The sequence below is a fragment of the Polistes dominula genome, unplaced genomic scaffold (genome assembly GCF_049000335.1).
Source record: "Polistes dominula isolate Pdom_NZ unplaced genomic scaffold, Pdom_raw_medaka contig_290, whole genome shotgun sequence".
Lineage (NCBI taxonomy): Eukaryota > Metazoa > Arthropoda > Insecta > Hymenoptera > Vespidae > Polistes > Polistes dominula.
In genome coordinates this window covers 207,629-222,509 of record NW_028301031.1, presented here as the reverse complement: position 1 = coordinate 222,509, position 14,881 = coordinate 207,629, and the positions used below count along the sequence as shown (strand labels likewise).

Here is a 14,881-nt window from a genome sequence, read left to right as displayed (position 1 = left end):
AAAAAGCATGTTCAAAACCATATTAATAGTTTTCCTAAATTTGAATCCCATTTATATTAGATCTCATAATCCTAATAGAAGATATCTACATCCTGATCTAACTCTTAGAAAAATGTTTAATTTATACGAGCTTTATTACGAGGAAAATAAAATAAAAGCCGCTAATGAGTGGACTTACAGAAAAATATTTACAAAAGATTTTCATTTACATTTCCACCAACCGCGCAAAGATGAATGTCAAAAATGCGACTTATTGCACATCATAACTAAAGCATCGAATGATAATGAAGAAAAGAACAAACTTACAGAAGAACACGATGTCCATTTAAGACTAGCAGAATCAGCTAGGAATTCACTGAAACAAGATCAGGAGCAAGTATTGCATAATTCAAATTATTCTTTTGCTTTCTCGTTCGACTTGCAAAAAGTATAACCGTATCCAAAGTTGACTACCTAAGTAGCATATTACAAACGCAATATGTATGTTCTAAATTTAGGCATCCACAATTTTCATAACGATAATGTTTACATGTACGTTTGGGATGAAACTATTGCATGCAAAGGTGCTCAAGAAATTTTTTCATGCATCCTAAAACATGTTAAAAATTTAAAAAGTGAAAGACACATTATAGCTTACAGTGACATGTGCCCCGGGCAAAATAGAAAAATTAAAAATAGCTTTAATGTGGTTAAAAATTTACCAATCTTTGGAAAATAATGTAGAAATCATAGATCACAAATTTTTAATATCAGGACATTCATTTTTACCAAATGATTGAGATTTTGGCGTGGTAGAAGTGTCATTAATAAAAAATAATTTACTGTTCTTTCCCCAAGATTATTACAAGATTATGAAAAAGTGTCGGAAAGGTAACAATTTTATTGTAAATGAAATGAGACAAGAAGATTTTGTATTAACAAAATTAATAGAAGCAATTTTTAAAAGAGTAAAAAATTCTAATGGAGAATCAATAAACTGGCTAAAAATATGTTGGATGCGTTTTGTCAGGAATGAACCGTATAAAATTTTCTATAAGACATCAATGAATAAGAATGATAATTTTAAGTCCTGAGGATGCCTTGACATTTTTTTTTATATAAGTGAGTCGTTTATTTCAAAAGTAACTTTTAGTTCATTTTTTATTTTTTTCACACAATTTTTTTTATGACACTTCCTGCAGTTGTAGATGTTCTTACGGTTAACAAATAAATATTAGAACGGACTTATAAGGCTACTTTTAAAATACCCATTTCAAGTATTCGCTAGAAAATAATACACAGAATACTATACACAAACTTACATTGAAGTAAGGATGGCTTACTTTTCTTTTATTTAAATTACTACTTGAAACTCAGCACGCAATGGAAACACTTTTAAACTTCTGTACTATTATTCTCTTTCCTACAGTTGCAAAATTGTACTGTGAAACCTACTCAATTTTAGTCTGCTTCCAATTTTGTAATGCAGAAACCATCTTCTTTAGATAATGTAATAAAAAATATTTACCCCTTTAGTGCCAAGCGCAACGATATATCGTCGTAAAAATCACTTGCGAAAAGTGTTGCGATCCTTTCTTGATCAAATTAATTTCGGCGCCAGTGTTAATTGGTAACGTCACAGTACCCGTCAGCTGTCTAGAGGTACACGTGACGAAGGGAGCTAAGGTCATTGGTTCGTAAGTTATTTGTCTGACCGTGACGGTCCTGATTTTGCAGTCAGTGACTGAGGACGCGGACCTAAAGAGGGAGTCCGGTGCGCGTCTGAAGCAGACTACTTTCCCCCGTTTCTCACTTCACCCTGATTTCGTTTGCTTTCAAAATATTTCACTCTTCTACAATCATTTTTCCAATGACCAAAATTCTTACAGTAATTACATCGTTTGGAGCTTGAATTCCAACTATTCTGCGGGGAACCCCTACCATTTTTAACTGGTTTTACGTAATCCTTACCCCTATTATTCTTTTTTCCAACAATAAGCCTCAGTATAGCCCTTTTTACCACAAAATTTGCAAGTCATGATCTGCTTAATCAATCTTACCTTCGGAATACTATCCCTCGCAATCGACGACCTAACTCTGGTTAAATAAGCCTGTATCTGTTTATTCACTTTCCACACACAAACCAATGCCGAGCTGAAATTAGTATACTTCTCAAAACGTAGAGATGTGCGGTATTCAGGGGACAGGCCTCTAATAAAGACGTCAAAGCCTTCCTCCTCATCTTACGTTCTACGGAACGCTTTAATTTCCCTACCTGTTTCGACTCCTTGTCGATAATCGATTGCGTAATGTCGCGGATACGACTAAAATAGTCGAGGACGTGTTCCCCTGACCTTTTGAGTTCCGTGGCTAGTTGTCCGCGATAATAATTTGCACCATAGGACGGTAAAAATGCATCCTTTAATCGCTCGATTAATTGCTCTACCCGGGTCACATTTATATGTTCAACGACCACGTACGCATGCTCACTCAATTTTGAGATTAGTGACCTGGTTAACGAATTTTCCAATTCAGCAGAATAATGTTCGGGTAACAAATCCAGGGCCCTTCTGCATGCTCTTGCGAATTGGTTTACGGAGATATTATGACCGTCGTATTTAAGAACCGCTTCCGTGATTTCGCGGATTTTTATAGACGGACAGTTGTTTCGCGGTTGTGGGGTCGGTGGCACGCGAGGCGGACACAACGCGTTCCTCAAAAGTTCATTCTCCCGCCTAAGGCGATCGACCTCCAATTTCACAGCGTCAACTTCATCCACGGGCGTTATCGACCGTCTACGAACAGGAACCGATTTAGGTGACCCGCTTGGGAGGACATTAGGCGTCCGGGATATTGTAACAAATAAATCTATAAGAGTACGCGTCCTTTCAAATCCCCGGAAACCGCTGAAATCATTGCCTACAGATCTACGAATCTCGTCCTCCTAAGCTCCAGCTTTCGTTCTTTTCGTGCCTATTCCCGTTTTTGAGCCTCAATTTCAGACTCTTTTTTATCAAATTTCTCCTGTCTTTTAAAAATATCAATCTGTACCTTGCTCACCTGCTCCTAAATTAACATTATTTCCTCCATATTTTGTCTAATTGCTAATTTATGGTTAGTATCTATTGCTAGCTTATGGTTAGTTTTAATGTATGGCCAATGATCGATCTCCAACAAACAGTTAATGATCGACTTTGATACTTAGCCGATAATCAACTGCAAAAATTAACCTACGAACGATTTAAAGCTTGGCTGATGATCGGTTCTGATGCTTGGCGAATTCTTATTTTTGTGTCTAGCCTATTTGAGGTATCTCATTATTGACCGATGATTACCTTGATTGGCTAATGTCCGGCCAATAATTAATTCGACAATTGGCTGATGATTAATTCAACAATCAGCTAATGATCAGCCGATGATTGGTTTGATGACCGACTGATTCAACGATCGACTGATGATCACCCGATAATTGGTTTGATGATCAGCCGATGATTGGTTTAATGATTGGCCGATGATTGATTCGATGCTTAGCCGACGCTTGTTTGGCCAGGCTTGGCCTGGCGTTATCATTCGGGCTATCAGCTATGCCAGGCCCAATTATGGTATAATATTATCGGCTGATGATTGATCACCGGTTGCTGTGCATGGCCCAATGATTGGCTGGTTATAATTCTTTGTATGGGAATCCAGAAACTGTATTGGGTGGAACAACGAGCGAATGTAGCAGTCCCAGGTATCCGAAAACTTCTTTAAAGGAGAGAAAATATATACACAAGAATGTGTCACCACATTTAACATTGTTGAATTTAGCGGTAATCAGCGTGTCAGCATACACATACATACACATAGATGGCGGGTCAGAGACTTAGCTAGATGAGCTCTTGTTTTACATGTATCCGTTGATTATTCGGATTTTGAACGCTAACGAGTAAACAAGCTGTTTATTTTCTTTTATGAGTGGAAACACCGGGTCGCACAGCTCTGCATATACGATGTCGGACCATGTGGTAGCTCAATGCCTGTCGATCAACGTCTAGGCGCTAATATGGATTTTTCAATCTTTCCTCTATTAGTGGAGAGAACCTATCGGGACCTTCAGACCATTGACGATAGGTTAAACAGAAAGATGCCATTTTGTGAATTCCTACATTATTGTATCTTCGGATTAACAGTTTACTTGCTGCGTATAAAACAGGAAGAAAATAAGGATGGTGATTTACAACAGGCGAAGGGGTGATGTGTCAAATTATTTTGACCAGATGATGTTTCCTGCCCCAATCCAAGATTACCCGTTGAGTACGAAAATTTCTGCGTAGCTATTGAATCCAGCGAAAAAATGCCAAGCCTGAAGTAATTAAAAACAAAAAATTCCTTTGAAAGAAACTAGAAGATGTCAGTACCACAGAGAAGAAGGGCCAAAAAAAAAAAGAAGAGCTTCTCTCGAGGAAAAATGGTGCCCAAACATCAGAGAAACCAGAACAGAAAAATACACACATAGAAGGAGGTAAGAGCTATAGATGTTAAATATGTAATAAAATTAGTCACATTGCAAAATACTGTAAATCAAAGCGTAAAAAACAGAATGATACTCAAAACAAACATAATAACGCCTTGAAAGCTACGGCTTTAAAAGTTAATTTGCAAAAAACAGGAATATGGTGTCTAAACAGTGGCGCCACAATGCATATGTGTAATAACAAAATCAGGTTCGAGAACTTGGACAAAAAGCAGACCACAAAAATATATACTGCTACAGAAAGTAATGTTGAATCCAGGGGAACAGGAGATGTACAAATAAATGTTCGTATCTCATGCTACAAATCTGAAAGTATCACATTTTTAACATACAAACAGCTAATGAGAAAAACGAAAATCAAGAGGAAGATGATATAGTTAGCGAATCAGATTCTAGTGAGAAGATGATATACAGTACTCCTACCGCTCCAGTTACACAACCAACACGGCTTCGTGGACGGCCGAATCTTTTGAGAGATGCAAAACCAGGAAGGCCCAAAAAGATTTTCCATTATTCTAACAAAGCCTCGAACCAAAATAGCGAACCGAATGGCGTACAAAAAGCTATTAGTAGTCCAGAAAAAACATTATGACTGGATGCAATGCTAACTGAATATGATTCCCTTGTGAAAAACAATACGTGGAGTCTGGTAAGTAAACCAAAAAGAAAAACAGTCTTAACTAATAAATGGGTTTTTAAGATAAAAGAAAAAAAGGACGGCTCCAAAAATAAATATAAAGCTAGACTGGTCGCACGAGGTGATTACCAAAAAGGAAGGGATCGATTACAACAAAGTATTGTCACCAGTTGCCAAAAGTTAAGCAAAAAAATCAAGAAAAAGATTTAGGTAGAACCAAGGAAGTGAAAAGATCAAATGTAAGTACATTGAAAACAAAAAATAAAGGGAAATTGCTGGAACTGTTAAAGGACAGACCATACAAGAGAATGGGAAGACAAGGTAGGAAAGAGAGGGAGAAGCTAGTGGCGGAATTTTTAGATTTGAAGGCGGCTTTTGACTCGGTGGATCGGAGAAAGTTCTGCTGCGCGAGATGGAGAAGAGAAGGATAAACGAGGGACTCATAGTAAGGGTGAAGGAAGTGTATCAGGAAACGGCAAGTAGGGTGAAGGCAGGGGGAGGAGGGGGATAGATTCGTGATGGCAAGAGGGGTCAGGCAGGGGTGTCCAATGAGTCCGATACTTATTAACCTACTGATAGCGGATTTAGAGAAGGAATTGATGAAAGGAAGATGGGGTGGGGTAAGGGTGAGAGGGAAGAGGATTGGTTCGTTAGCGTACGCAAATGATGTAGTTTTGTTGGCGGAAAGAGAAGAAGAAATGGAGAGTATGCTGAGGAGGATGGAGGGTATTGTGACAGGAACAAATGGGAGGTCAATGTGGAGAAGACGAAGATATTAAGATTTAGGAGAGGAGTGTTTGGATTACTCGAGATTAGTTCAAGGAGGCGTGTTGGTAAGACTGAATATAATCTTGAGGAATACAGCGTATGTATGTATGCGGCGCCTATACATGTAGGAGAGTATGTGAGTAGAAAAGACGCGTAATGCCAGTCGAAGAGAGCGATCGCATTTGTATTAAAAAGAAAAAGCTAACCTCAAGATGTCTTAAAGTTTGTTTTATTACTTGTTCTAATTCTATAAATAAATAAATAATATCATTTGTATTTCTATTAATATATCTTCGGACTATCCTCTTTTAACACTACTTTATTCCAACAGTCTCAAAACCTACATATTGTACAAGGTAAGGTGTATGACATACAGAATATTAAACTATTTGATTTTTTTGTTTCAGGTAAACCGTTCTCAAGTTATGATAGAGCTACCAAAAGCACTACAGTTTTGAGGTGTTTCTCACAAGTATTGTTTTTGTCATCAATAATTAAATAAAAATGAACAAAAAAAAATCTTTTTATGCAATTTGAGACTTCATTTAACAAACCCAACAACTTTTATATCGGTATCTTTTATAGTTTGCTTAGAAAAATTCGGGAAAATAGCCTTTTTTTTTGGGTGCTTCGGGTGGAACGTCCCCTTAAAACAACATATTATGAAAGATATCAACTGTGTCTGTATGGGGGGGGGGGGAAAACCAATACATAACAGACATAATAATCGAATGTCTTTCTGATACAAATCTAAATGTTCCAAATTAATATAATATGTTCTCTTTTTTTATTTACCTTCAATTATATATGTATTTTAAAGTTTTTTTTTAATACTAATTTTTTTTTGTTACAGAACCATCACAAAAATACAGGCTTTCCACAATAATATTTTTGATGTTTATAATTACTCTACACCACAAAAGATGTTTGGAATAACTATCAATTCTTTCGTTTCAGAAAGTCGCAGAGATAGCCAGTTTTTAAAAACATGGAAAATATCCTCAAGTTCTCGGAAAGCAAGACGATACATGCATTTAATCATACCACGGCGGATCTACTTAATTATAATATTTAGAAAAATTATGATCAAAATAATAAACTAAGAACCATTTGTGAACTCTATTTAAAAAAATGTAATTAACAATTATGTGAGTTTATAAATGATTTTTAATTATACAGTTTCCTTACAATTACAACCATAATGACGATAATAAATCCTTCCGAATATTTTAATAATGAGGATGGTATCGTATGCAAAAGAGATAATAAGAGATCATAAGTAGGATATTAGTTAAAATATATTGAATACAGACCAAATATTTACTATTCGGCTAATCTTGTAGAAAAAAGAGAATTTGATCAACCGTTAAACCAACTGTATATCGGTTTTAAAAGTGCGATTGATTCAATAAAATGGATAAAATGTTTAAAATTGTAATACGACAGGGTATACCAAAAAAACTGATTAACCTGATTCAAGTTTGCTTAAAAGAAACTAGGAGTAAAGTAAATATAGACACAATTTAATGTAGGAACCATTTATCAAGCATAGCGGTTTAAAACAGAGGGTCCAAGTGCTATCAAAAAATTGCAGAAACGTAAAGATGGTTGCAGCTGTACGGCGCAACACATCTGTTAACATACGCGGACGATATTTCATTCGAATTTTTGAGATTCATCGAAAATTCTATGCCTTTCTCACCACCCACTGAGGCGCAGATCTTCCCAAAAAGCGGCACGGTTAGCTGTCTTAATCAAATTTAATAAAAAAAAAATCATGTGCGCAAATCACACGTGTTAGAAGTGAAACCTTCAAAAATCTACGTTTCAAGAGAATTAGACGAATGCACAGTCTTAAGAGTGAGATAATTGTAGGATTTATTTATTATAACATTATTACTATATATAATAAAGGTCACACCGGTATGGTCTCTAGGTGGAATAGCCGATAAAAAGTGCACTTTTAACAATTCAAACAATAAAAACGGAATGCTGAATGCAATAGTTATAAATAGTCACCAAAATGGTAAGATGTTTATCAAAGGAAATATAATTCATCAGAAATAAGGTAAAAATAAATAATCCTTCTTCTAAAACTCAGGTATAAAATTTTTATTGTTAGTATGGTTTTCTATTTCTTGTTTTCATCTACATTCTTGCGCTATATAACAAACATAAGATGAGTAGCACATTAACGGATTCGAATTGCGACAGCACTGATGATGTTGTTAGTTTTAAAAGAAGAAGAATTAATGTGATCGGCAATTCTGATTCTGATAGTGATATCCAAAACAGTAGACACACCTCAAATTATATTAGAATTATGGAAAATGAGTACAATCACAATGGTAATCCATACGAATTTGTAGAAAGATCCGGACCACAACATCATTTACCTGTTAGTTCCAAACCGATTGATTACTTCAATCTCTTTTTTACTGATTCGCTTAGGGCGATTATGGTTCAAGAAACAAATAGATATGCCGAAGAATTAAAATCAGCATCCATTTCAAATTCTAAGTCGAGACTAATAGATTGGTATCCAGTTACTGCCCTGGAGATGAAGGCCTTTCTTGCAGTTTTGCTGGAGATGGGCATAACAAGAAAGCCCACGATATATTCATATTGGGCTACAGGTTCAAGAGCAATACCCTGGTTTAGTAAGATGTTCCCAAGGAACAGATTCCAAAATATTTTAAGATGTTTCCATATAGTCGACAATAACAAATGTTTTCCACCAAACCACGAAAAATATGACGCGTGTGCGAAATTTGATCCAGTTCTGGAGCACGCTAATCAAGTATTTCAAATGCATTACACGCCACAGAAAATGTTGTCCATTGACGAATCTTTGGTGGGAACGCTATATCACTCAAGCATCACACAGTATTTACCTAACAAAAAACATCATAAGTGGGGGATAAAGTTTTGGATGCTTTGTAATGCTGTATCCAAATATTGCATATCATTTTACTGTTACCGAGACGCGAAAGCAAAGGATTCGAAAAACGGACTTGGGTACGATGTTGTGGAAAAACTACAAAAAGATGCTGATTGTTTGAATAAAGGACATCATATATATGTGGATAATTTTTTTACAAGTACTGCTTTGGCAAAATTTTTATATACAAAAAATACCTATATAACAGGCACAATAAGAAAAAAATAGAAAAGACGTTCCAAGCGAAGCTCAACAAGTAAAGGTTGGAGAGACGAAATATTTTCAAAACGGGGAAGTGCTTCTATGCGCACATCGCGAGAAACGATCTTCGAAGATCCCCGTTTTGTTGATTTCCACGGAAGCGTCACCAGCGAATTCAACAGTGGTTAAAAAACGCTATGGAAGGGAAAGAGAGAAAACAAAACCAAACATTATTCATTCATATAATAGTTTTATGGGCGGTGTGGACGAATCTGACAAGATGTTGTATACTTATTTAGATGAACGTCGCACTCTAAAGTACTGGAAGAAAGTGACCTTTAATATATTTTCACGGATGGTGCTAAATTCGTATTTGCTTTATAAGGAAACTATAGAAGGGCAAGCAATATCACGACTGCAATACACGTCTAATAAAATTTCTGAAAAAGAAGATGAATGGACTCGAACAAGAAAAGACGCGTGTATCATGAAGGGGGAAAGACCATACGGGTTAGAAAAACTATCAGGGCGCAATTTAAGGCGTTGCGTAGTCTGCAGTACAAAGAAAAATGTTACTAAAAGGTCCAACCTAATTTGTTTAGGATGTAAAAAAGGTTTGCATCCATTGTGTTTTCACAAGCATGTGTGTAAATTTTAATAATATTTGCATCCAAATGTTAAATTCAAATTAAAATTCGTTTTTTATCAGCTATCTAATTCAACAAATATTTTATTATTGTTTTTTATAGTTTATTCTACATAACATAGTTCATTACATTATTATATGAATTTTCTATATGAACAAAAACATGTAGACCAAAAAAGTGTAAAATAATTCCAATTTTATCTTTTTTCTGCCTAAGATTGAAAGGTCACCGTAAAGTTGTGCATCGAGAGAAACCGCGCCTGCTGTAATTATGGGCTTCGCAGCTCAGAGCGCTGCAGTTTTCAAGACAGGACAGAAGAAGCGCGATCGCGCCGCTTGGCACTCAAACGGTTAACCAATTGAGCTATCCACGGCTACCGACTAATATTCCTCACGAATGCCTCATAAGTTTGGCATGGAGGCGCTCGTCCCACGGAAGGTTTTTGGAAGACTTTCTGAAACCTTATCGTCATGTTTTGTTAAGGCAGGCGATACAAGTAAAATAAAAACAAATCGAATTTGATTATTTTTTTTTCATAAATAGTTAGTTTAATATTTTAAAAATATGTCCGTAAATTTTTAGAATGAAATTCGCCTTATGTATCGATTAAAAATTCATTTAAGTGCTCTGCCTCAACTCGGCGCTAGACACAAACGCTAAACTTTGAACGCGTTTTTCTCAAAACGACTTTTTTTTCAAACTGACGTGCAAGATAACTCAAAAAGTTCTCTACCGATTCTTATGAACTTTAGCACACGTTTTCTTTACAGTATTATTAGCTTCTAGTTGAATTTTTAGAATGCTACTAAAATTTTCAAAAATTGCCATTTTTTACCCGAAAACCGTCGGAAGAAAAGGTCAAAAATCGGACTTTTTTGTCTTAGTCGTGCCAATTTAAGATTTTTAGACTTTTTTGATTTTTTCTTAATTAAACTAAAATTTACATGTTTTATGACAACGCTCCAAGCTTGTATTTTTTAATTCAAATTTCAGTAACTGAAGCTAAAAATCACGCTGATTGATGCCTTTCGCCGCGAGGGCCTCAGGAGATTGGTTACTATAGCGGCCATTTTAAAAAAAAAAATTAAAAAAAAAATCGGATTCTTATATATTTATATGTAATGAGTAAACATGCTAAGTTTCAAAACAATTAATTTATTCCTTCCATTTTAAATAAGCTTCTGAAAAACGGTCAAAATTTAGGCGTTTACATGTATCGCCGGCCTTAAAAGTTTCTATAAATATGTTTGAAAAATTTTTTTGACATAATTTTCATAATATTTTTACGAACTTTTAGAAATATTGTATGAAGTCTTTGCAAAATTATTCTGCAAGGTTTTATAGAAATATTTTTTCATCAAGGTTTTTCAAATAATATTTTTTTGAAATATTTTATAAAAAGGTTTCCAGAACATATCGCAAAAGATTAAGAGAAAATTTTCAAAAATGTTTTGAGAAATATTATTTGAAAGGTTGCTATAAGATTTATAAAAGATTTATTTGAAAAAATGATTACTTGAAATATTCATCAACCTTTCTGCAACATTTATTGAAATATTTTAATAATATTCTTACAAACTTTTTTGAGATATTTTATAAAATCTTTTTGCAAGATTTATGCTAGGTGTTATAGAAATAGTTTTATACAATTTTATTACTTTTTCAGTAAAATATATTTAAAATGTTCTTGAAATATTTTAGTAAAATCTTTTACAAATCTTTTTCACAATATTTTAGAATGATGCCTGCAAGGTTTCTGAAACATTTTTTAGGAATATTTTACGAAAACTTTCGCTGAAAGATTTCAAAACTTATCGTGTTATGTGGGTATTAGTCCTTAGTCAGTCCTTAGTCTTCAGTCTTGAGTTAGTCTGTCTGCATCTGTCTGTTATCTGTTATTCTGCAAATCTCTCACAATCAGTTGGTTTTATATTTGTTACTCTTTTGTATTTTGTATTTTTGTAACCACGCCACTTTTTGTAAACTTACGTAAATACCGCTCGACATCACATTATAATTAATTAAATGAACTATTACACACATATATTTCAGTTCATCATCAGTTTATCTTTATATTTCTCTCTATCTGAACTCCCACAATTCAAAATTACAAAAAAAATATCTAATATTAAAGGTATTAACATTATAAATATAAAATAGATAATTCATAAATTATTAAAATTATTATTAAATTAAAACATATAAAAATGTATGTACTATCAATGATAAAATATATTTCTACTTCTATTTTAATTAAATCAGCTAAAATGTATGAAATATTGATAACATTTCTCGCACAACAGAAATGAATATTTATTTAATATTTAAAAAATGCATAATTATAATAGTATTTATATCATAAAAATTAATTTTTCATTATTATTCGATTCATTAAAAGCAGTATTTTGAACTAATAGCCACTTATTAATCAACATATGAAATTCTGGATCAAAAGATAATATAAAGAATTGTAACGATAAAAGAAATTTAGGAATGAACAGAAAGCAGTGTTTTGTATTATCTCTATGGTTTTGTGCGTATGGAGTGAAATATGTATATAAAAACAGAAGAAATTTAAGGACATAGAATACAAACGCTGTTAGAATTGCGAATATAGGTATATTTAGAATAATATAATTTTCTTGGAAGAAAAGCTACAAGTAAAGTTATTCTTTCTTTTGTCCGCGTTGTATAGTATAGGAAATGAGTATATTATGTATGTATGTATGTATGGCTGTATAGCTGTATGCATGTGGTACGTGTATAGCGTGTACTTATTGCGTAACCGAAAACAAAACACGGTCAAAAGACCGATTATCTGCTACGAAAGGAAATAGGGATTTCAAAGAAAGAAAAAGTATTGAAAAAGATGAGAGTAATGACAATAGACGATAGAGTGAATAAAGAAGAAGTAATTAAAATAAGAAATTAAAATGTTATTAAAATAATAAAATATTGTGTGTATATTTAAAATTTACCATGATGGTAATGTGGCGCCACCCTAATTTAATGCATTTCGACGGACACTTTTTCATATACAGAGATGTTTCTCCTTACTTCTACCCTCCATATTTTCTTAGAAGTAAAGCTACAAGAAATGATATTCTTCCTTTTGTCCGCCTTGTATAGTATAGAAAATGAGTATATTATGTATGTATGGTTGTATAGATGTATGGATGTATGTATGTGATACGTGTGTGGCGCGTACTTATTGCGTAACCGAAAACAAAAAACGGTCATAAGACCGATTATCTGCTACGAAAGGAAGTAGGGATTAAAGAAAGAAAAAGTAATGAAAAAGATGAGAGTAATGACAATAGACGATAGAGTGAATAAAGAAGAAGTAATTAAAATAAGAAATTAAAATGTTATCACAATATTAAAATATTGTGTGTATATATCGTTTTCAGATTTTTTTGGGCTGAATAGATAGAATTAGGGAATTAAAAATAAATTTTCTTGTTACGTTACCAAGGTAACGAAGTCACGCGTATTCTCCTTACAAATGATTAAGGTACAAAATATTAATGTCTACAGAGTCCGAGAATGTAAAAATCAGACGGACATTATTAACTAGTGTACACATATATATGTAAAAAAAAAGTGTATTTTCTTCCGTTTAAATTAAGCGCGCTTTTATAAGTAAGAAGGTTATATAAACGATGTTACGTGTACAGACCAAATTGAATATATAAATAAGAGAGACAAAGGAAAGAAAAGACGTTACATGCATAGATCAGATTGAATATTTAAACAAGACAGATTTAATAGACTAAGAAAGTGAGTGTGAAAAGTGAGGAATAGACATAATCGTCGTTTTTCTTTTCAGAACAACACCTCGACCTACTCTTGAACATATCTTCTGAAACACTTCTATTTTGGTCATATACATACATAAATATATATTATAATATAGTTACATATTATATATATTACACATCTTACCTTATGAAATGGTTTATTGTTCGGCATTTTGTTATTTCAAGACTCGTGTATTATAATAATTTTTAAGGAAAACAGCTTCTTAAAAATCAATTGTATTTTTAATCTTTTAAAAATAAGTTATAATAAGAATTATTTTATAAAATAGACACTAATTTTAAAATAGTACCTAATGAAAATAAAAATTAAAGTCAATTTTTGATTGATGATTTATCAGATGTACTAAATAATACTTATAACGAAAATGAATTTTACAATTTTAGAAATATTCTTGAATTGAGTAATGTTAATACACACAAAAGAGCATCATAAAATATGTTGGCCATGAATTAACTAAACGCCGTATGCAATGTATTAAGAATTTTAATAAGATTCTTACCCCTTTTTGTAGTAGCTCTCGTGGATTGGGCCTCTAGAAACACACACATTTTCAATAACCAACAATAAAATAATACTAGTCTGAGGTAATATTAAATATTACTAAAATACTTTCTCTTAAATTTGATTATGCTTAATCAAAATTATTCTTTTTTGTTAACGACTAATCCATATAAAAAAAAATCACTAATTTTACGTAATACACATTCAACCTTAACAACGAAAAATAGAAACATAATACTCAACAGATCAAACAGAAGTGGCTCGCTTCGCTTCTTGATCCTATTTATAAACTTATTCCTGCCCCCACTCTGTGCTGCCAGATCGTGGGTAAATCGTACCCTGTGCCGCTGCGGGATTGCACACAATGAAAGTTACCCATGTCCGTGTGTTCGGGATGTCGAAAGAAGTCGAGTGTAACCGAAGTTTGCACTTGGCGGGCACGCCGAAGTGGCACACTATGAAAGCGACTCGTGTCTATGTGTTCGGACACTCGACTTCTTTCGACATCCCGAACACACGCATGGATAACTTTCATTGTGTGCAATCTCGCAGCGGCACAGGGAGAGGGTACGATTTACCCACGATCTGACAACACCGCCTCCACTTCCTTGACGGTTACTTCTTTTCTACAGCGAATCAGTTTGTAGGATATGCCCACTTTGTTCCTTATTAGATACTCCTACTGACGTCCACGAGGCTCATTGGCTTAGATAACTAACATGATCTGACAATTGCCTTCAATGACGATACTTTTAAGAGTTAATGATAAAAAAAACGGTTTAGTACCCAACAATAAAGATATATAATAATTTTCCGAGTAATAAGAAATTTGTGTGTATAAAAAGGCCGCATAAATGTAAGAGGAAAGG

The 14,881-nt window shown here is 33.7% G+C and overlaps 1 protein-coding gene across 4 annotated transcripts in view; it reads right to left on the bottom strand.

Moving 5' to 3' along the window:
- Nucleotides 1–14,272, bottom strand: part of LOC149031918 (putative fatty acyl-CoA reductase CG5065) — a 47,500-nt gene extending 33,228 nt beyond the window's left edge. The window contains exons 1-2 of one of the 4 annotated variants that reach the window (XM_089174324.1): nucleotides 14,121–14,270; nucleotides 14,011–14,043 (exon numbers count right to left, since the gene is read on the bottom strand). The gene's annotated coding sequence lies outside the window, so the exon portion shown is untranslated. Of the gene's footprint in view, nucleotides 1–14,010 lie in introns of all 4 variants that reach the window. The other 3 variants (XR_016177173.1, XR_016177172.1, XM_089174323.1) reach the window with 3 other exon arrangements.
- Between the last annotated feature and the right edge of the window lie 609 nt (nucleotides 14,273–14,881).